Source organism: Pristiophorus japonicus, chromosome 5 (genome assembly GCF_044704955.1).
Source record: "Pristiophorus japonicus isolate sPriJap1 chromosome 5, sPriJap1.hap1, whole genome shotgun sequence".
Taxonomy (NCBI): Eukaryota; Metazoa; Chordata; class Chondrichthyes; family Pristiophoridae; genus Pristiophorus; species Pristiophorus japonicus.
In genome coordinates, this window is record NC_091981.1 from 30694778 (window position 1) to 30717486 (window position 22709).

The following is a 22709-nucleotide window of genomic DNA, read 5'->3' on the forward strand; positions in this document are numbered from 1 at the left end:
AGATGAGGAGAAACTTCTTCACCCAGAGAGTGGTGAACCTGTGGAATTCTCTACCACAGAAAGTAGTTGAGGCCAATTCACTAAATATATTCAAAAGGGAGTTAGATGAAGTCCTTACTACTCGGGGGATCAAGGGGTATGGCGAGAAAGCAGGAAGGGGGTACTGAAGTTTCATGTTCAGCCATGAACTCATTGAATGGCGGTGCAGGCTAGAAGGGCTGGATGGCCTGCTCCTGCACCTATTTTCTATGTTTCTATGAAAGAGAAAGAGAGAGAGCGAGAGAGAGAGAGATGAACCTGCGACCAACAAGACCAGAACAGCCTTCAGGTGGGGTTGGAGGTAAGTTGGTGCTCTGTGTTTTTCAATTCTTTTAATGTGTTGGGAGGTGGCTGTATGCTTCACTTTGCAGCCTCAGCTTGCATTGTGTCCCTGGTTACCATGGCAGCCTGATCTTTTTGGTGCGGATCAAGGCTCCACCCCCCTCGGGTTAGGCCACGCCAAAATGAAGAGATCCAATGGGGAAACTTCCAACATGTTTTTTTTGGCGTACTTGGGCCCCAAAAAACCGGGCGTAACTCTTCAAGTATGCCAAAAAAATGCTTTGGAGAAAATTGAGCCCCATATCTCTAAAATATTGGAGAATAAAAATTACAACTTTAGTTTACAAGTAGCAAAAGATTCTAACTTGATTCCACTTGAATTAATGTTAAACAATGGTGCCGAGTGTAATGTATGCACCTGTATGCTCAGAAGTTTGTAGAGCTGTTGCATTGTGAGTGGCTTAGCCATGTGATAGTCACAAGACTCAATAAAACCTCAGTCATTTGAGTCTGGGTCATCCACGATGAGGTATGCAGTTGTGAGTCTCATGGATGAACTGGTAAAGTGTAGTGTGATTGTTAAACCTTTGTTAATAAACCGACTAGTTCTTTATAGCAATGTGTTGCTATGAATTATTAAGCAAAGAACCCATGAAGCAAATTCCATGGGGCTAGAATTTCCATTGACTTATCGCCCGGTTTCGGGGCGGTATTGGCCATTGTGGGCGATAACCAGGCGAACGAGAAATTCACTATCTGAGTTATGCCGGCGGTTTCGAGGTACCGCTGGGGAGCGGACCGCCAGCGTGCACCATCCTAAGTTCGCCCTGGCGCGATATTTGGCTCAGCGGTGACCCATAGGTAAGTATGAAAAAAAAACGCCCACGAGAATCAGCGGAGCTGGGCGGTCGGTGAGTAGCTCTTGAAGAAAAGGTTAGTAATTGGTTTTTTACTCATTATTTTAAAATTCTGTTGTGGTGATTTAGGTTAAAAGGAGAATGTTTTAATGATTTTTGATGTTCTGTTTTTTGAAAAAATATTTTTAGTGTTTTTCTGCTCCTAGGCCCAACCTGCAGCCTCGGGGAAAGATTTTTAGTAATTTTTTAATTTATCGCCCATTTTCTTTAGGAACTGCCTAATCGACCCTAAATTCCACTTTTTCACCAAGAATCAGGGTGCAACGCCCATTTTTTTCGCCGGGCGGATTTAACATTTTTTGGGGGGGAGGAAGTTTTCGCCAGCGACAATCTTGGGAATCTTAGCAGTCTTTTGGGTGGCAATCGGGCACTGGCAGGCTGTTAGGAAATTGTAGCCCCATGTCACTCAAATATAATTTAATAAGCCGGAATCAAAACTGAATTTGTTTTGGCGTGAGCTGAGCTGGAGTTTTCCAGTCCACAGCTTTACAATAATGTTCTTGCCTTGAGGAAAAAGTAAATGGCCTGTTCAGGGTTTCTGAGGCTGGCAGCTGAGGCCCGTTTTAACTCGTGTGGTATTTTGATTGCACTCTTGTGAAGAACTGCACTGTACTTGAGGAGTAGGATGAAGTATGCGATTGATTGTTGTACTTCTCAAACCTTGTACAACAATCGATTGCATGCTTAGTCCCGCTCATTGTCAATACACCAGTTCGACCAACAATTTGGTCATAACAGTTTATCTCTTTCACTGAAATTGCAAAGCGGTCTACAGCTGACACCTGTGAGTAACGGTGCAAAATCTGCAGTGGCCGGTAGTAACCTCACTGCTCTTCATGTATTTTTCTGCTACAATTCATTGGAAGTACACAGAAGTGAAAGAAAAACTCGCAATAATAATGGGCAACATTACATTTTCACTGATTTGGGAGTGCACAGGAGTGACCCTGTCCAAGAAAGTTCTCAAAAATTTCCCTGTGCGTCGAAGTACACTGGACCTATGTATCATGGAGGTCATCAAAAGTCAAAAAGTGGCGAAATTCATGTTGGCCAGAAACTGGAGTTAACGGCTGCTGAAAATGGTTGCATTGCTAATGGGACAAAATTCATCTGTGGGACTGGAGATTGTTGGCACAGCGCTCACCTGCCATGCAATGCCGTCCTGGTGGCATTGATGGAGGCATCCGACCCGAATTTTGTGTACAGGCGTGGTGTTTGAGCTCCACACAGCCTCTGCAAGCGAGGCTGTGGAGCTCGCAAGGAATTGTGGACAATGAAGAGGCCTGTGAATTAAAGGGGCCATGCACTCTGAAGTAATATACATTACAATGATGTGAAACAATGGAGTTTTCAGCCATTTCTGCCCTTTAAAGAACATTTAACATTAAAAAGAAGTTCCAAATCTGAATATTGAGTTGTGAAAGCTGAATTCCCAGCTTAACCCTCAAAAATGAGAAAAATGCTTCCACACTAACATAAATAGCTCAGCAAGCCAGGGAAGGGGCACCCAAGATCTCGCAAGCAGCACTCTAGCTTTGTGCAGGGGGTCAACACTGCAAGACAGGTCTTCTACCCACAGGGGCCAGGCAGATTGCTGAAAAAAAGGATGTGTGAGTACATCACTGAGATTGTCACTGCCAGCAGTGACACCTTCACCACCTGGCTGCAGTGCCCATACCTCAGACCACTGGTCAAGGTCAATGAATGCATCATAAAAGCTGTTTCCTACCAACTGCTCCACTAGCCTCACACACTGCTCAATACACGACTCCCACCCACAATCACTCACCTACCAACAATCTGCAACAATCACGAGGCACATCTCTCATTCCGAGCTGAACCTCACCCCCCCTTCTTCATGGGAGCATGGCTGAGCCCTTGGTCAGCTGCGGGGCTGAAGGGATACAAGGTGCTGGTATCCTCATATGTTATCCTCCTTCTGGCATGCAGTTCATGCATTCTCGCCCTCCCAGCACCACAACTCCACCCTTGTCCCTTCCTCATTTCACACATCCATGAACTGCGTCCTGCCCATCCAGTGGGTAACCAAGAAGAGGGAGAGGAGAGAGAAGAAGAAGATTGATTGGATACTGCTAACCAGCAGATTCTCAAGGTTGACCAGTAAAGGCATTTGCCGTGTCCCCCACTGAAAGTCAGCAGCCTTCCACCAGCCATGCTGCAGCCTCTGGGGTAGCACTGCGTGACATCAGTAGGATAGGCAAATGCACACACAAAACAGTCACTAACAGAATGCATGCTGGTGATGAGTTGATTTCTTGATATCACATTGGATAGATAGACATAAATAGTTGGATTAGAAAGTTTACTTTATGGTGGCTTTCATTTCAGCATCATGGCCAAGAGGACGTTATGATGGTCAGTAACAGTTGGAAGGTAAGATGTGGGACTAATGTTGAAAGGGGAATTGGGGCTGTGGTTACTGGAAGCACAGACGGATGATTCCATCCCGGATATCCCGGCCCCAAAGGGGCTGTCTGGGAAACATCCTTTTGTCTGATTCTTCCTCTTCTGCATTCTCCTCTACTACTTCCTCCTCTTCTGTATCTTCCTCTTTGCTCTGTAAATGTGAAATAGCAACATAAACTGCTGGAAATACTCTGCAACATCTCGACCTGAGACGTGAACTCTGCTTTTCTCTCCACGCATGTTGTGTGATCTGCTGAGTATTTGCAGCATTTCCTGTCTTCTGAAAGGCCTTCATTTACCATTTGAGCCCTTGAAAGTGTCCAGGAGCACTCCCTACACACTTAAAAACACTTTTCACATCTATTGCAGCAAGCCAAGTCCAAAACCGTAAATCCAAACTTACCTGAATGATGCGTGTGTCCCTTTAAGAGGTGCTGTCATCGCCACTGTCAGCCTGCTTACACATCAGGTTATCCAGGGGTGTTTAGGACCCAGCACTGAATTCAGCGCTAAGGTCGAAGTTCGCGCTTGTGATGTAAAGTCGACACCGCCATTTTGTTGGGCATAGTGTTGCCAGTTACCAGCAGTGCAAAGTTCGGGCTCAAAATGGCGGCAGCTGCGGGACCCACCACCAGATGGCGAAAGAGCGGCGGCCAGTGTTTTAGGCCATGAATTTTTTGCCCAAAGAGTTTTTATAGCTTGTTGTTTAATATTGCAGCATTTTCAGTTATTCAGTGTGTCCCGTAAAATTATCGCTCAGAAATCCTGTGGCTTAGCTTGTGAGGCTAGAATTCTCCCACAGTATAAGCAGAGTGCCATCCCATTAGCTCCATGATGAGTTCCTTGGAGGGTATGACGTGTTTCAGGTTGGGGGTGACTCCTCCAGTGACATGTCTTTCACAGGACCATGTGTGACTATCTCCTGGAACAGGATTGATTCAATTAGATGAAGACTAGTGGTTGAAACATGTGTGCTGAGTGGCCTGGGAGAGCTGATGTAGGAGATGTGAGGGTATGAGCCTGTTAAAATGAAGGAAGGGGTATTAGGCTCATGCAGGTAAGTAATCTTTATGTTCTTCTTATGTTCTTATTCCTGCTAGGTGAGAGAGGTAGCCATGTGATAAGTTAGAGCCCCCTTTAGCGAGAGTATATTGTGTAACTTTAGAGAGTGTTGACTGTACTGGTATTCAGTGCCAGGGCCACCTCTCTCCACATGACATGACATGAGTGATGATTTTGCCTGGTTTCCTGTCATGGACACCCAGCACTCTGTCTCTCTTTTACGTTCATCCAACAAGGTTTGCAGGTCAGACTCCGTGAAACTGTGGTGCCCTTCCTTGCCTCTGTGCCGTGCCCTATTGCCTTCTTTGTCTGCCCGCCTCTGCCAGGCTCTCCTGTGTTGAGATGTTCTTGCACAAATGAGACATCTGTTCAAGCTCACTGACACGAAACGTACTGAGCCTTGCACTGTTCCTTACCTGCCTGCTGCTCTCCCAACCTGCTGCTGCAATCTTCAGCCACGCTGGCTTTTTAAAGGCTGCACTTTAATTTGACACGGGTTTTACTCCTGTTGTTACTCCAATGGATATTGCAACGAAGCTAACCCAGGAAATTCTGATGTAAATACCTCTCCAGGACATCAGAGGGCGCAACTCATGTTCCATTGGTATAAAAGCAGTGCAATTTACCATGTGGTATTTCTCGGCCATGTCTGTAATATATTAAAAATCTTACATCTGCACGCACTTTCTGTCAACTTTTCCCATAATAATTACCTATCTCCAGATTTATACTGGAAAGTGCCAATGCAAATTTGTCACACTGCAATTATACCCTCCTGCCAGAGGTGGTGCAATAATGCCTCAGTTTTGCACTTCCCATCTCCTCAACTGATACTGCAGAGAAACCCCTGTAATACCCCTCTACTACAGAGAAACATAGAAACATAGAAAATAGGTGCAGGAGTAGGCCATTCGGCCTTTTGAGTCTGCACCGCCATACAATGAGTTCATGGCTGAACATGCAACTTCAGTACCCCATTCCTGCTTTCTCGCCATACCCCTTGATTCCCCCTCGTAGTAAGGACTACATCGAACTCCTTTTTGAATATATTTAGTGAATTGTCCTCAACAACTTTCTGTGGCAGAGAATTCCACAGGTTCACCACTCTCTGGGTGAAGAAGTTTCTCTTCATCTCGGCTCTAAATGGCTTACCCCTTATCCTTAGACTGTGACCCCTGGTTCTGGACTTCCCCAACATTGGGAACATTCTTCCTGCATCCAACCTGTCTAAACCCGTCAGAATTTTAAACGTTTCTATGAGGTCCCCTCTCATTCTTCTGAACTCCAGTGAATACAAGCCCAGTTGATCCAGTCTTTCTTGATATGTCAGTCCTGCCATCCCAGGAATCAGTCTAGTGAACCTTCGCTGCACTCCCTCAACAGCAAGAATGTCCTTCCTCAGGTTAGGAGACCAAAGCTGTACACAATACTCCAGGTGTGGCCTCACCAAGGCCCTGTACAACTGTAGTAACACCTCCCTGCCCCTGTACTCAAATCCCCTTGCTATGAAGGCCAACATGCCATTTGCTTTCTTAACCGCCTGCTGTACCTGCATGCCAACTTTCAATGACTGATGTACCATGACACCCAGGTCTCGTTGCACCTTCCATTTTCCTAATCTGTCACGATTCAGATAATAATAGTCTGTCTCTCTGTTTTTACCACCAAAGTGGATAATCTCACATTTATCCACATCATACTTCATCTGCCATGCATTTGCCCACTCACCTAACCTATCCAAGTCACTCTGCAGCCTCATAGCATCCTCCTTGCAGCTCACCCAACTGAGTGTCATCCGCAAATTTGGAGATACTACATTTAATCGCCTTGTCTAAATCCTTAATGTACAATGTAAACAGCTGGGGCCCCAGCACAGAAACTTGCGTTACCCCACTAGTCACTGCCTGCCATTCTGAAAAGTACCCATTTACTCCTACTCTTTGCTTCCTGCCTGCCAGTTCTCAATCCATGTCAGCACACTACCACCAATCCCATGTGCTTTAACTTTGCACATTAATCTCTTGTGTGGGACCTTGTCGAAAGCCTTCTGAAAGTCCAAATATACCACATTAACTGGTTCCCCCTTGTCCACTCTACTGGAAACATCCTAAAAAAATTCCAGAAGATTTGTCAAGCATGATTTCCCTTTCACAAATCCATGCTGACTTTGACCTATATTGTCACTTCTTTCCAAATGCACTGCTATGACATCCTTAATAATTGATTCCATCATTTTACCCACTACCGATATCAGGCTGACCGGTCTATAATTCCTTGTTTTCTCTCTCCCTCCTTTTTTAAAAAGTGGGGTTACATTGGCTACCCTCCACTCGATAGGAACTGATCCAGAGTCTATGGAATGTTGGAAAATGACTGTCAATGCATCCACTATTTCCAAGGCCACCTCCTTAAGTACTCTGGGATGCAGTCCATCAGGCCCTGGGGATTTATCGGCTTTCAATCCCATCAATTTTCCCAACACAATTTCCTGACTAATAAGTGTTTCCCTCAGTTCCTCCTTCTTACTAGACCCTCTGACCCCTTTTATATCCGGAAGGTTGTTTGTGTCCTCCTTAGTGAATTACCGAACCAAAATACTTGTTCAATTGATGTGCCATTTCTTTGTTCCCAGTTATGACTACCCGTGATTCTGACTGCAGGGGACCTACGTTTGTCTTTATTAACCTTTTTCTCTTTACATATCTATATATGCTTCTGCAATTCATTTTAATGTTCCCTGCAAGCTTCCTCTCGTACTCTATTTTCTCTGCCCGAATTAAACCCTTTGTCCTCCTCTACTGAGTTCTAAATTTCTCTCAGTCCCCGGGTTTGCTGCTATTTCTGGCCAACTTGTATGCCACTTCCTTGGCTTTAATACTATCTCTGATTTCCCTTGATAGCCACGGTTGAGCCACCTTCCCTTTTTTATTTTTACGCCAGACAGGGATGTAGAATTGTTGTAGTTCATCCATGTGGTCTCTAAATGTCTGCCATTGCCCATCCACTGTCAACCCCTTAAGTATCATTTGCCAATCTATCCGAGCCAATTCATGCCTCATACCTTCAAAGTTACCCTTCTTTAAGTTCTGGACCATGGTCTCTGAATTAACTGTTTCATTCTCCATCCTAATGTAGAATTCCACCATATTATGGTCACTCTTCCCCAACGCAATCTCGCACAACGAGATTGTTAATTAATCCTCTCTCATGACACAACACTCAGTCTAAGATGGCCTCCCCCTTAGTTGGTTCCTCAACATATTGGTCTAGAAAACCATCCCTTATGCACTCCAGGAAATTCTCCTCCACCATATTGTTTCTAGTTTGGTTAGCCCAATCTATATGCATATTAAAGTCACCCATGATAACTGCTGCACCTTTATTGCATGCACCCCTAATTTCCTGTTTGATGCCCTCCCCAACATCACTACTACTGTTTGGAGGTCTGTACACAACTCCCACTAGCGCTTTCTGCCCCTTGGTATTCCGGAGCTCCATCCAGACCGATTCCACATCATCCAAGCTAATGTCTTTCCTTACAATTGCATTAATTTCGTCTTTAACCAGCAACGCCACCCCACCTCCTTTTCCTTTCTGTCTATCCTTCCTAAATGTTGAATACCCTTGGATATTGAGTTCCAGCCTTGGTCACCCTGGAGCCATGTCTCCGTGATGCCAACCACATCATATCCGTTAACTGCTATCTGCAGAGTTAATTTGTCCACCTTATTCCGAATACTCCTCGCACTGAGGCACAGAGCCTTCAGGCTTGCCATTTTAACACACTTTGACCCTTTAAAATTTTGCTGCAAAATTTTTGTTTTTTGCCTTGGGTTTCTCTGCCCTCCACTTTTACTCATCTCCTTTCTGTCTTTTGCTTCTGTCTCCATTTTGTTTCCCTCTGTCTCCCTGCATTGGTTCCCATTCCCCTGCCAGATTAGTTTAACTCTTCCCCAACAGCACGAGCAAACACTTCTCTGAGGACATTGGTTCCTGTGCTGCCTAGGTGCAGACCATCCGATTTGTACTGGTCCCACCTCCCCAGAACCGGTTCCAATGCCCCAGGAATTTGAATCCCTCCCTGCTGCACCACTGCTCAAGCCACATATTCATCTGCGCTATCCTGCGATTCCTACTCTGACTAGCACGTGGCACTGGTAGCAATCCCGAGATTACTACATTTGAGGTCCTACTTTTTAATTTAGCTCCTAGCTCCTTAAATTCGCCTCGTAGGACCTCATCCCATTTTTTACCTATATCGTTGGTACCTATATGCACCACGTAAATTGAATGTTCACCCTCCCTTTTCAGAATGTTCTGCACCCGCTACGAGACATCCTTGACCCTTGCACCAGGGAGGCAACATACCATCCTGGAGTCTCGGTTGCGGCCACAGAAACGCCGATCTATTCCCCTCACAATTGAATCCCCTGTCACTATCGCTCACCCACTCTTTTTCCTGCCCTCCTGTGCAGCAGAGCCAGCCACGGTGCCATGAACTTGGCTGCTGCTGCTCCCCCCTGATAAGTCATCCCCCTCAACATAGAAACATAGACATAGAAAATAGGTGCAGGAGTAGGCCATTTGGCCCTTCTAGCCTGCACCGCCATACAATGAGTTCATGGCTGAACATGCAACTTCAGTACCCCATTTCTGCTTTCTCACCATACCCCTTGATTCCCCTAGTAATAAGGACTTCATCTAACTCCTTTTTGAATATATTTAGTGAATTGGCCTCAACAACTTTCTGTGGTAGCGAATTCCACAGGTTCACCAATCTCTGGGTGAAGAAATTCCTCCTCATCTCAGTCCTAAATGGCTTACCCATTATCCTTAGACTGTGTCCCCTGGTTCTGGACTTCCCCAACATTGTGAACATTCTTCCTGCATCTAACCTGCCTAACCCCGTCAGAATTTTAAACGTTTCTATGAGGTCCCCTCTCATTCTTCTGAACTCCAGTGAATACAAGCCCAGTTGATCCAGTCTTTCTTGATAGGTCAGTCCGCCATCCCGGGAATCAGTCTGGTGAACCTTCGCTGCACTCCCTCAACAGCAAGAATGTCCTTCCTCAGGTTAGGAGACCAAAACTGTACACAATACTCCAGGTGTGGCCTCACCAAGGCCCTGTACAACTGTAGCAACACCTCCCTGCCCCTGTACTCAAATCCCCTCGCTGTGAAGGCAAACATGCCATTTGCTTTCTTAACTGCCTGCTGTACCTGCATGCCAACCTTCAATGACTGATGTACCATGACACCCAGGTCTCGTTGCACCTCCCCTTTTCCTAATCTGTCACCATTCAGATAATAGTCTGTCTCTCTGTTTTTACCACCAAAGTGGATAACCTCACATTTATCCACATTATACTTCATCTGCCATGCATTTGCCCACTCACCTAACCTTTCCACGTCACTCTGCAGCCTCATAGCATCCACCTCGCAGCTCACACTGCCACCCAACTTAGTATCATCCGCAAATTTGGAGATACTACATTTAATCCCCTCGTCTAAATCATTAATATACAGTGTAAACAGCTGGGGCCCCAGCACAAAACCCTGCGATACCCCACTAGTCACTGCCTGCCATTCTGAAAAGTACCCATTTACTCCTACTCTTTGCTTCCTGTCTGCCAACCAGTTCTCAATCCATGTCAGCACACTACCCCCAATCCCATTTGCTTTAACTTTGCACATTAATCTCTTGTGTGGGACCTTGTCGAAAGCCTTCTGAAAGTCCAAATATACCACATCAACTGGTTCTCCCTTGTCCACTCTACTGGAAACATCCTAAAAAAATTCCAGAAGATTTGTCAAGCATGATTTCCCTTTCACAAATCCATGCTGACTTGGACCTATCATATCACCTCTTTCCAAATGCACTGCTATGACATCCTTAATAATTGATTCCATCATTTTACCCACTACCGATGTCAGGCTGACCAGTCTATAATTCCCTGTTATCTCTCTCCCTCCTTGGGGTTACATTGGCTACCCTCCACTCCATAGGAACTGATCCAGAGTCAATGGAATGTTGGAAAATGACTGTCAATGCATCCACTATTTTCAAGGCCACCTCCTTAAGTACTCTGGGATGCAGTCCATCAGGCCTTCAATCCCATCAATTTCCCCAACACAATTTCCTGACTAATAAGGATTTCCCTCAGTTCCTCCTCCTTACTAGACCCTCCGACCCCTTTTATATCCGGAAGGTTGTTTGTGTCCTCTTTAGTGAATACCGAACCAAAGTACTTGTTCAATTGGTCCGCCATTTCTTTGTTCCCCGTTATGACTTCCCCTGATTCTGACTGCAGGGGACCTACGTTTGTCTTTACTAACCTTTTTCTCTTTACATATCTATCAAAACTTTTGCAATCCGTCTTAATGTTCCCTGCAAGCTTCTCCTCATACTCCATTTTCCCTGCCCTAATCAAACCCTTTGTCCTCCTCTGCTGAGTTCTAAATTTCTCCCAGTCCCCGGGTTCACTGCTATTTCTGTCCAATTTGTATGCCACTTCCTTGGCTTTAATACTATCCCTGATTCCCCTTGCTAGCCACGGTTGAGCCACCTTCCCTTTTTTATTTTTACGCCAGACAGGAATGTACAATTGCCCATCCACAGTCAACCCCTTCAATATCATTCGCCAATCTATCCTAGCCAATTCACGCCTCATACCTTCAAAGTTACCCTTCTTTAAGTTCTGGACCATGGTCTCTGAATTAACTGTTTCATTCTCCATCCGAATGCAGAATTCCACCATATTATGGTCACTCTTCCCCAAGGGGTCTCGCACAACGAGATTGTTAATTAATCCTCTCTCATGGCACAACACTCAGTCTAAGATGGCCTCCCCCCTCGTTGGTTCCTCGACATATTGGTCTAAAAAACCATCCCTTATGCACTCCAGGAAATCCTCCTCCACCGTATTGCTTCCAGTTTGGTTTACCCAAACTATGTGCATATTAAAGTCACCCATTATAACTGCTGCACCTTTATTGCATGCACCTCTAATTTCATGTTTGATGCCCTCCCCAACATCACGACTACTGTTTGGAGGTCTGTACACAACTCCCACTAACGTTTTTTGCCCTTTGGTATTCTGCAGCTCTACCCATATAGATTCCACATCATCCAAGCTAATGTCCTTCTGAACTATTGCCTTAATTTCCTCCTTAACCAACAATGCTACCCCACCTCCTTTTCCTTATATTCTATCTTTCCTGAATGTTGAATACCCCTGGATGTTCAGTTCCCAGCCCTGATCATCCTGGAGCCACGTCTCCGTAATCCCAATCACATCATATTTGTTAACATCTATTTGCACAGTTAATTCATCCACCTTATTGCGGATACTCCTTGCATTAAGACACAAAGCCTTCAGGCTTGTTTTTTTCACACCCTTTGTCCTTTTAGAATTTTGCTGTACAGTGGCCCTTTTTGTTCTTTGTCTTGGGTTTCTCTGCCCTCCACTTTTCCTCATCTCCTTTCTGTCTTTTGCTTTTGCCTCCTTTTTGTTTCCCTCTGTCTCCCTGCATTGGTTCCCATCCCCCTGCCATATTAGTTTAAATCCTCCCCACCAGCACTAGCAAACACTCCCCCTAGGACATTGGTTCCGGTCCTGCCCAGGTGCAGACCGTCCGGTTTATACTGGTCCCACCTCCCCCAGAACCGGTTCCAATGCCCCAGGAATTTGAATCCCTCCCTGCTGCACCACTGCTCAAGCCACATATTCATCTGCGCTATCCTGCGATTCCTACTCTGACTATCACGTGGCACTGGTAGCAATCCCGAGATTACTACTTTTGAGGTCCTACTTTTTAATTTAGCTCCTAGCTCCTTAAATTCGTTTCGTAGGACCTCATCCCTTTTTTTTACTTATGTCGTTGGTACCAATGTGCACCACGACAACTGGCTGATCTCCCTCCCTTTTTAGAATGTCCTGCACCCGCTCCGAGACATCCTTGACCCTTGCACCAGGGAGGCAACATACCATCCTGGAGTCCCGGTTGCGGCCGCAGAAACGCCTATCTATTCCCTTTACAATTGAATCCCCTATCACTATCGCTCTCCCACTCTTTTTCCTGCCCTCCTGTGCAACAGAGCCAGCCACGGTGCCATGAACTTGGCTGCTGCTGCCCTCCCCTGATGAGTCATCCCCCTCAACAGTACCCAAAGCAGTGTATCTGTTTTGCAGGGGGATGACGACAGGAGACTCCTGCACTACCTTCCTTGCACTACTCTTCCTGCTGGTCTTCCATTCCCAAGCTGGGTGTGGACCCTTCTCCTGTGCTAAGACCAACTCGCTACACATGATACTCACGTCATTCTCAGCATCGTGGATGCTCCAGAGTGAATCCACCCTCAGCTCCAACTCCACAATGCGGACCGTCAGGAGCTCGAGGTGGATATACTTCCTGCACACATAGTCATCAGGGACACTGGAGTCATCCCTGAGTTCCCACATGGTACAGGAGGAGCATAACACCCGACCGAGCTCTCCTGCCATGACTTAACCCTTAGATACACTTAAACAGTACTCAAAACGCTGTATCTGTTTTGCAAGGGGATGACCGCAGGGGATCCCTGCACTACCTTCCTTGCACTGATCTTCCTCTTGGTGTTCATCCCTATCTGGCTGTGGACCCTTTACCTGCGGTACGACCAACTCACTAAACGTGCTATTGACATAATTCTCAGCATCGTGGATGCTCCAGAGTGAATCCACCTTCAGCTCTAATTCCGCAACGCGGTCCGTCAGGAGCTGGAGGCGGATACACTTCCCACACACGTGGTCATCAGAGACACCGGGGGCGTCCCTGATTTCCCACATGGTACAGGAGGAGCATAACATGTGTCCGAGCTTTCCTGCCATGACTTAACCCTTTGATTAACTTAAATTGGCAACAACAATGTTAAAAGTTACTCACTGATATAGAAGAGAAAAAAGAAAAACTACTTACCAATCACCAGCCAATCACTTACCCCCTTGGCTGTGACGTCACCTTTCTATCTTTCTACTTCTTTTTTGCCCTCTCCCTGTAGCTGCACCGGCTGGCCTCTCGCCGACCCTGGACTCACGTCTCTCCGACGCACCTCCCGACGCCTCTCGCGGCCTTTTGTAGGCCTCTTGCCGACCCCGGACTCACGTCTCTCCGACGCACCTCCCGACGCCTCTCGCGGCCTTTTGTAGGCCTCTCGCCGACCCCGGACTCACGCCTCTCCGACGCACCTCCCGACGCCTCTCGCGGCCTTTTGTAGGCCTCTCGCCGACCCCGGACTCACGCCTCTCCGACGCACCTCCCGACGCCTCTCGCGGCCTTTTGTAGGCCTCTCGCCGACCCCGGACTCACGTCTCTCCGACGCACCTCCCGACGCCTCTCGCGGCCTTTTGTAGGCCTCTCGCCGACCCCGGACTCACGCCTCTCCGACGCACCTCCCGACGCCTCTCGCGGCCTTTTGTAGGCCTCTCGCCGACCCCGGACTCACGTCTCTCCAACGCATCTCCCGACGCCTCTCGCGGCCTTTTGTAGGCCTCTCGCCGACCCCGGACTCACGTCTCTCCGACGCACCTCCCGACGCCTCTCGCGGCCTTTTGTAGGCCTAGTGATGATCTTGAATTGTGAAGACCCTGTCCCCTTCACTGTGACTGTTCACTGTCCCTAACACAAAAAATCCACAAAGTTCGATTACTTTTGTAAAAGTGTGAAATATAATCATGCCAAGGGCTGAGATGCAATTGCGATTTAGTTCATTACAAAATCTAGAATGATTGAAGTTGGAAAAATAAGAGGAAAGTTTCCTCTTCTATATTTTTAATAAAACCTTAAACACAAATACAATGATTTGCTGCAGATTGCAAATGCAAGAAATTGTCCTCGTGTTCTCTGGGTCAGAGAGCTCATGGCCCCGGATTTTTAACTTATTCCTGGGCTTACCGCTCCCCTTTTATCATTAGATCCAGGAAAGCGAGATATTGCTGATTTGTTTTAAATACGTGCAATGTTTAGTCATTTTTCATTCAAATAATGTCATCTGTGAATCTACTAACAGCAATAAGAGCAATTTACAAGATGAATTGGTGGGCAATGTGCCACTTTCAAACTATGAAACAGCTGTGTCCCAGCATTTATTTCATATTCCGCACAGCCCCGGTTACAAATCAAATAAAACATGCATCACATACTGTCTTTTTAACATTTATTCACATGTATCTCATTCCAAGTTTTGTGCTCTTGAATTATATAAGGTCATTTTTCAGAGTTACAATAAACTCATTTATCACCACAATTTACTCAGATGGGATCACGCACACTCACTTTAATTACCTTGTTGTGTGGAGTCTTTCAAAAAAATTACTTAAATGTTCGGCTTCTACTTAAGTGATCCATTACCAGCTGAGAGAATTAATGATTGCATTATTCCACCCTTTGATTAGCAATTCTCTTTATTCTTTCATCCTCTAGGTCTACTGTAATGGTTAATGAGGATGCTATTCTGCATTGCGCCACTTAGATCTTATTATATTTTATTTTTGGTCTGTTCTGTTCTGACTTTAATCTTTCTCTGCCCATTCGTTCTTCTCTAATGCATCTTGTCTTTTACCATTGGTCTCACTGCCACTATCTTTTAATCAGTGCAGTAGGATGACAGCTCTTAAATCGGAGCTGGGGCTCTGTTCTGCTGTTAAAACCTATTGGGATTGTAAAGATGAAGCCCCGGGTTCTGCTGATTGTAGTCCAGATGGTTCAGGGAATGAAGTGTCATTTTAATGTGATGTGGTCTGAGATGTATATCATACTAGTGCAGTTTAACATTTTGGCCAATAATGCTTTGCCTCAGCACTGCCTGTTATGTATTTGATATTTACAAAGAAAATGTTATCTCCTAATTAAAATATTACCGAGTACAAGGATTAGAAATCTAGGGGGATATTTCCCCGACTGACTATTGTCCCATGATTTTTAATTAACAGAGGAACAGGGATAGGTCATTCAGCCTCTCGAGTCAATCCATTAGATCATGGCTGAGCTGTATCTCAACTCCATTTCCTCGTCTTTGTTTCATGTCCTTCGATTCCCTTACCGAACAAAAATCTATTGATCTCAGTCTTGAAAATGTCTATTTTTCCATCATCCACAAAGTTTTATAACTTCTAGAAAGAAAACTAACACTATCACTCAGATCATGTTCTGAAAAATGTATGTCATTCCCAGAGATGTATTTCATTTTCACTGCCCACTGCTCCTGAGATTAAATAGGGTGCATGTCTGGAAAGGGTGGGTAGTTGGTTGGGTGTGCAATGTCTCTGTGAAAAGATGGGAGTTGGATGAGGTGCAGTGTCTGTGTGAAAGGGTGGGAGTTGGATAGGTTAGTGTATCTGTGAAATGGTTGGAATATGGATGAGGTCTGTTGATGGAGCCAGGGATGGAAATTTCCTACACTACGGGTTCTGGCTTCTCAGGCTGGATGGTGACCCAGCTTATTAGTGGAGGCCTTTACACGGAGTATGTGAAGGTGTACTGGCCAGACAAGCAGCCTGAATCTCTCGAACACCATGAAGAGAGAGAGTTTCTTCCCCAAAGATTTGTGTAGATCAGCCCCGCTGCTTAAGGGGCACATGGGCGGGGAACACTTGGGAGCTTGGGGAACTCTCTTCCCTCCAATGGGCAGGTAGGGGCCAAAGACTCTGAACATCCATGAACAGGTGGGCATCAGAGCTGCACCAAATGTAACGATTGTCCTAATGAGGTGCCCTCCCGCTGACTCAGCACACTTTGACAGGGACAGTGCTGGAGACACTGGCAAGTGTGATGCTGATATAACCTCTGGGATTGGGAGCTACCCATGTTCTGCCCCATTTTACTTTCATTGCTACCAAGTGCCGATTTGACTAGACTACACCGAATCCGGTCATTTTCCGCTGTCAGGAGAGTTTAGAAAAAAATAAACAATCATCCTGAGCTGTTGTATTGTGTTCAATTCGAGGCACTGCACTTTAGAAAGATTGCCAAAGCTTTAGAGAGGATGCAAAAGAGAATGGTACCAGCGCTTCAGTTATATGGCGAGACTGGAGAAGCATGGGTCGCTATCTTTAGAACAGAGAAGGTTGAGGAGATTTGAGAGCAGTGTTCAAAATCAGACATGGTCTTGGTAAAGTAAGTAAGGAGAAATTGTTTCCAGTGGCAGAATTGTCAGTAATCAGAGGACACAGATTTCAGGACTTTTTTTGCAACAGAAAAATGCTCTGATTGGGTTCCCTTGATCACATGACCTGATTGCTGATTGGTCTCCTTGGAGGATAAGACACATCCAGCAGTTTCTCTGGAATGTGTAATTAGAACCGCTCTGCCTACATAATGATTTTGCAAAGTGTAATATGAGCCATTCTGACTGCCGATTCCAGACAGGAGAGAGCTCACTCTCACAGGTTAAGAACTCCCCTCCAAATTTCTGCCTCATCCCATCCCAAGTTTCTGCCCCTCGATCCCAGCTCAAGTTCCTGATGCCTCCAGCCCAAGTTCCTGTCCCATCCCAAGTTCCTGCCCCCCTCCAGCCCAAGTTCCTGCCCCGCCTCCAGCCCAAATTACTGACACCCCCAGCCCAAGTTCCTGATATTATCACCCACCGGCATGCCACAGATAGGTTATTGTGTGTGAGTCACAGATGGTTAACAGGTTTATTGGGTATGAACTGAATAGTGACTGTGTTGTGACTTCCGGATTCATCCACTCCAATGATACCATTTGTCTCACACACACACCGAGCTTTCCGAGAAACCGGCTGTGGGTGTAAAGGTGGTGGGATTGGAAGAACATGATCCGTCTTCCCTGAGTTTCCTCTCACTCTCCTCTTCAATCCCCTCCCCCCCACTCTCTCTCTCTCCAGTCTCTCTCTCTCTCTCTCTGCCCCACTCACTGCCTCCCCCTTCTCTCTCTCTCTCCCCAGTCTCTCTCTCACTCCCCCTCCCCAGTCTCTCTCTCTCTCTCTCTCCACCCAGTCTCTCTCACTCTCTCCACCCAGTCTCTGTCTCTCCCCAGTCTCTCTCTCTTTCTCTCTCCCCCCACCCCCCAGTCTCTCACTCTCTCCCCAGTCTCTCACTAGTTTCAATTTTATTCTCTCCCACAGAAGGCTGTAAAAATGTTTGTGTCAATAATCACAGCGATATTTTAGGTAAAAGTCTAAATCAGCAAAGCAGCAGTGTCGACAGCAGCTCCGGACTCCTCACGATATAGGTGGCACTTCCGGTTTTGGGTTTGAGGAGCCTGCGCATGCACGGGACAGGGTGGGGGGGGGGGGGGGGGGGCGGTGTCCAGAGCAGTTGTGTGCAAAAGGACACATAAAAAACTGTTGCAAATAATCACTCCGCCGATTTAAGGTGATGGGCTGAAAAACCAGAAGCGGAAAAACTAGAGTCGACATGATGGAAAAAAGTGATCTGGAATGCACTGCCTGAAAGGGTGATGGAAGCACATTCAATAGTAACTTTCAAATAGAAATTGGATAACTACTTGAAGGGAAAATATTGACAGGGCTATGGGGAAAGGGCAGGGAAGTGGGACTAATTGGGTAGCTCGACAAAAGAGCTGCCATGGGCATGATGGACCGAATGAGCTCCTTCTGTGCTATATCATGCCGTGATTCTATAAAATCAGTTGATCAGGTGTAGAGATTCATTTTCTGTCTGGAAAAGAGATGATTACTTGTGGGTCATTAGCTCCACAGCAATAAGACACTGGGCTGTTTCTCATTCAAGCTAGCATTTCACAAAGACCAGACTTGACCGGGCCAGTGCTAACATTTAGAAAATAAAGCTCTTCCCAGTGTATTCCATACAGCACAGTAAAGACTGCAGTTTATGAATCAGGGCAGCTGACTCTGCTGCTTTGCTGAATTATTCACGTTCTTCATATCCCACTTTTCATTAGTGGCCGGCAGATTTTTTTCAGTAAACGTAAAGGCAATTTTCAATATCTTGATGCTGATTTTGCATTTTGGTGTCGTGCCTGATGTAAATGTGTCCATTCTTCAAAAAGATAAAGTAGTTTGAAGAAACCATCCTAGAAAACACAGAAGGCTCCGAAACGTACATTATTCAAGTGCAGCAGTTGGGTCCTGTGCAATCACGTGCTTCATTGACACGATATTGAGAGCCTCAAAGACTAATTTAAATAGACCTACGTTCTTGTGCAATTCTTGGTTGGTGGGTCAGCAGAATATAGTTATCTTGTTCATGTGTCAGTACTCACCAATGGAACAAGTACATGCCCATTCGAACCTTCCGCCAATTCCACAGCAGAGGAAATGTGTTAGTATTCAGTTTCTACTCGGTCAGCATTTTCTTATCCTCAGTGGTTGTAACTGTCATGGTTAAAGATAAGAACCTGATAATCAAGGGATTTCTTTGCTGTGTCATTAAATCTTGGCTCAATACAAAGTGAGAGTGTTATCTTGTCTGACATACACATTTGGAATAGCTGTCCGTCAACAAATTGTTATACTTCAGATTTAAAGAGGAAACAGCATTCAATTCAAAATATAGCAACAGCTTGCCAAAATATAGTGTGTGATAATATCAGGAACTTGGGCCCAAGACATTTCACAGGAATGCCATCAGAATTTGATACTAAGCCATATAAGTAGATATTAGGAAAGATGACCAAAAGCTTTGTCACAGAGGTAGGTTGTAAAGAGTGACTTAAAAGGAAGAGAGAGAGGAAGAGAGCTTTAGGAAGGGAATACCAGAGCTTAGGGCCTGAAGACATGGTTGAAAATGGTGCAGCGAAGAAAATTGGGGAAATACTACATATTGGAGGTGCAATTGATCTTCAGAGGCAGTGCAAAACGTACAATAGTGAATCGGTAGCTTGTTTTACGCTTGCATGATTTTATTTTCAGAAAGAAAGGTAGGTGGGGTGTAAAGCAGGCTGATGATACGTTATCGCCCATTTTGTGCTACCGTCAATGATCGATTTCACCCCCACTGCATCTGAATGCAAGTTGCACTCAATGCTTTCAGATGTTTCCCAAAAAGCTAATCACAGTTTTATTGGTCATTTTTGCTGTCATGCTAAGTTTAACCCCAAACATTTCAATCTGCATCCTTTCACCAAAAGTTCAAATTCACAATCAAACAATTGTAACTACCTTACTTATTTAACCAAGTTTGGCAGCAGCTTTATATTTGAATCCTTTGGTCAGTGTACTCCCATTTTGCTGAATGTTTGCATTCCGTATGTTCAGGATTCACTGAGTTGATAGCTTGGTTTTGGCCTCCGATTAGTATGTCTCTAACTGTGTTCCCAATAACCTTCGGACATTGTTCTATTGATGTTGTCCAGTGTATCGCAACCACTTCTTGGGGTTTTGGTCAGGGTTTTTTTCATGTATCAAAACCGCACCAGCATGTTGAAAGGACTAATTGGTAAGCTGCTCCTGCCTGGCAGTTTGTGCATCACTGCATCTGCCATTGTGCAGGATAACCTCTTTAATATCTCATCTACATCCATAAAACTGAACAAAGTGGTAGATTAATAGGATCAAAAAGCTGAGTTTTAAGTAGTTCATCATCCACTTACATTGGTTTTACTCCAGTATGATCGCATTTGTGCAACTGTAAGGCACATTAGGAAATGGAATGTATTATGATGGACTTTGCAACTCAATGCGAAATAACCAATTATGAAAATTAAGCAATAACATTTTATTAAAACATCATCAAATAATAGTAATTGTGAAAGACAACCATTTAGCTTTCTAACAACATTATACATTAACTCTACACCAGTCTGTTTGAGGAGATGGATCTGTACTCCTCCTGAGTAAATTTGTTCACATGTGACAGTATCTTCTGTCCTCAATGTTTACTGAATGTCCTTCTAAATGCCTCCTGTATCTCTTCCTCATTCCTGTGATGTGCCATTTCTCATGACAATAAAAAGTTTGATCTTAACTCTTGGGCTGATATCTCAGCGTTTCCGCAAATCCATGTGAAGACACCAAAACCTGTTCATGTGGATCTTTTTTATTATTAAGTCTAGTTTTAAATATTATTTCTTTCAGCTTCTCTGCCTTCTCCCACCCACTCCTCTCCTGAAAATGCTGAGATACAGATCTGTAGGTCTGGCCTGTATTGTCTGGCTCCACCCTTTCCCTCACCCATCTGACAACTCTTCAATATCAAATTACCGTGGATGCTGAAAATCTGAAATAAAAACAGAAAATGCTGGAAACACTCAGCAGGTCAGACAGCATCTACGGAGAGAGAAACAGAGTTAACGTTTCAGGTCGATGCCTTCCACCCTATCACAGACATTTCCCTTTGTGCTTTCCTCTCCTTCCCTTCCCCTCCCTTTGTACTTGCTTACAACCTGTTACATCTCTACCCTTTTCCAATTCTGATGAAGGTCATCGAACTGAAAAATTAACTCTGTTTCCATCTCCACAGATGCTACCTGACCTGCTGAGTACTTCCAGAAATTTCCGTTTTTACAACTCTTCATGTGAGCGAGCCTGGACAACAAGCATCAGTACATACCATTCAGACATTTTTAAACCCAAACCATTCCAACAAACTGTAATGGGGTTTCACATCGGGAATATTCAAATTTCTTTCATCATCATAGGCAGTCCCTCGTAATCGAGGAAGACTTGCTTCCACTCCTGAAGTGAGTTCTTTGGTGGCTCAACAGTCCAATATGAGAGCCACAGACTCTGTCACAGGTGGGACAGATAGTAGTTGAAAGAAGGGGTGGGTGGGACTGTTCTGCTGCACGCTCTTTCCGCTGTCTGCGTTTGATTTCTGCATGCTCTCGGCGTTGAGACTCGAGATGCTCAGCATCCTCTTGGATGCACTTCCTCCATTTAGAGCGGTCTTGGGCCAGGGACTCCCAGGTGTCAGTGGGGATGTCGCACTTTATCAGGGAGGCTTTGAGGGTGTCCTTGTAGCGTTTCCGCTACCCACCTTTGGCTCGTTTGCAGTGAGGGAGCTCCAAGTAGAGTACTTGCTTTGGGAGTCTCATGTCTGGCATGCAGACTATGTGGCCTGCCCAGCGGAGCTGATTGAGTGTGGTCAATGCTTCAATGCTGGGGATCTTAGCCTGAGTGAGGACGTTGATGGTGCGCTTGTCCTCCCAGGGGATTTGTAGGATCTTGTGGAGACATCGTTGTTGATATTTCTCCAGCAACTTGAGGTTTCTACTGTACATGGTCCATGTCTCTGAGCCATACAGGAGGGCAGGTATTACTACAGCCCTGTAGACCATGAGCGTGGTGGCAGTTTTGAGGGCCTAGTCTTCAAACACTCTTTTCCTCAGGTGGCCGAAGGCTGCACTGGCGCACTGGAGGCAGTGTTGGATCTCGTCGTCGATGTCTGCTCTTGTTGATAGGAGGCTCCTGCGAGATGGGAAGTAATCCACGTAATCCAGGGCCACGCCGTAGATCTTGATGACTGGGGGGGCAGTGCTCTGCAGTGAGGACAGGCTGGTGGAGGAAGCTTTGCCTTACGGATATTTAGCATAAGGCCCATGCTTTCATACACCTCAGTAAATACGTCGACTATGTCCTGGAGTGCAGCCTCTGTATGTGCGCAGATGCAGGCATCGTCCGCGTACTGTAGCTCGATGACAGAGATTAGCGAATGGTTAAAGATGGAACAACTGCAATAAATAGTCACTTTGTGCAACTTTGTACTGCAATTTATTTTTCCTTGTACAGAGAATAGATGGGCTCGTATAAAGCTACGAAGAACATTAATGGGTGTTAAACTTTACATTTTAACAGCCTTTAAAATGATGAAGGGGTTCGATCGGGTAGACATAGAGAAGAGGTTTCCATTTTTGGGGGGAGTACAAAAGTAGAGGTCATAAATATAAGATAAGCACGAATAAATCCAACAAGGAATTGAGGAGAAACTTCTTTACCTAGTGAGTGGTGAGAATGTGGAACTTGCTATCACATGAAGTAGTTGAGGTGAATATCTTAGATGC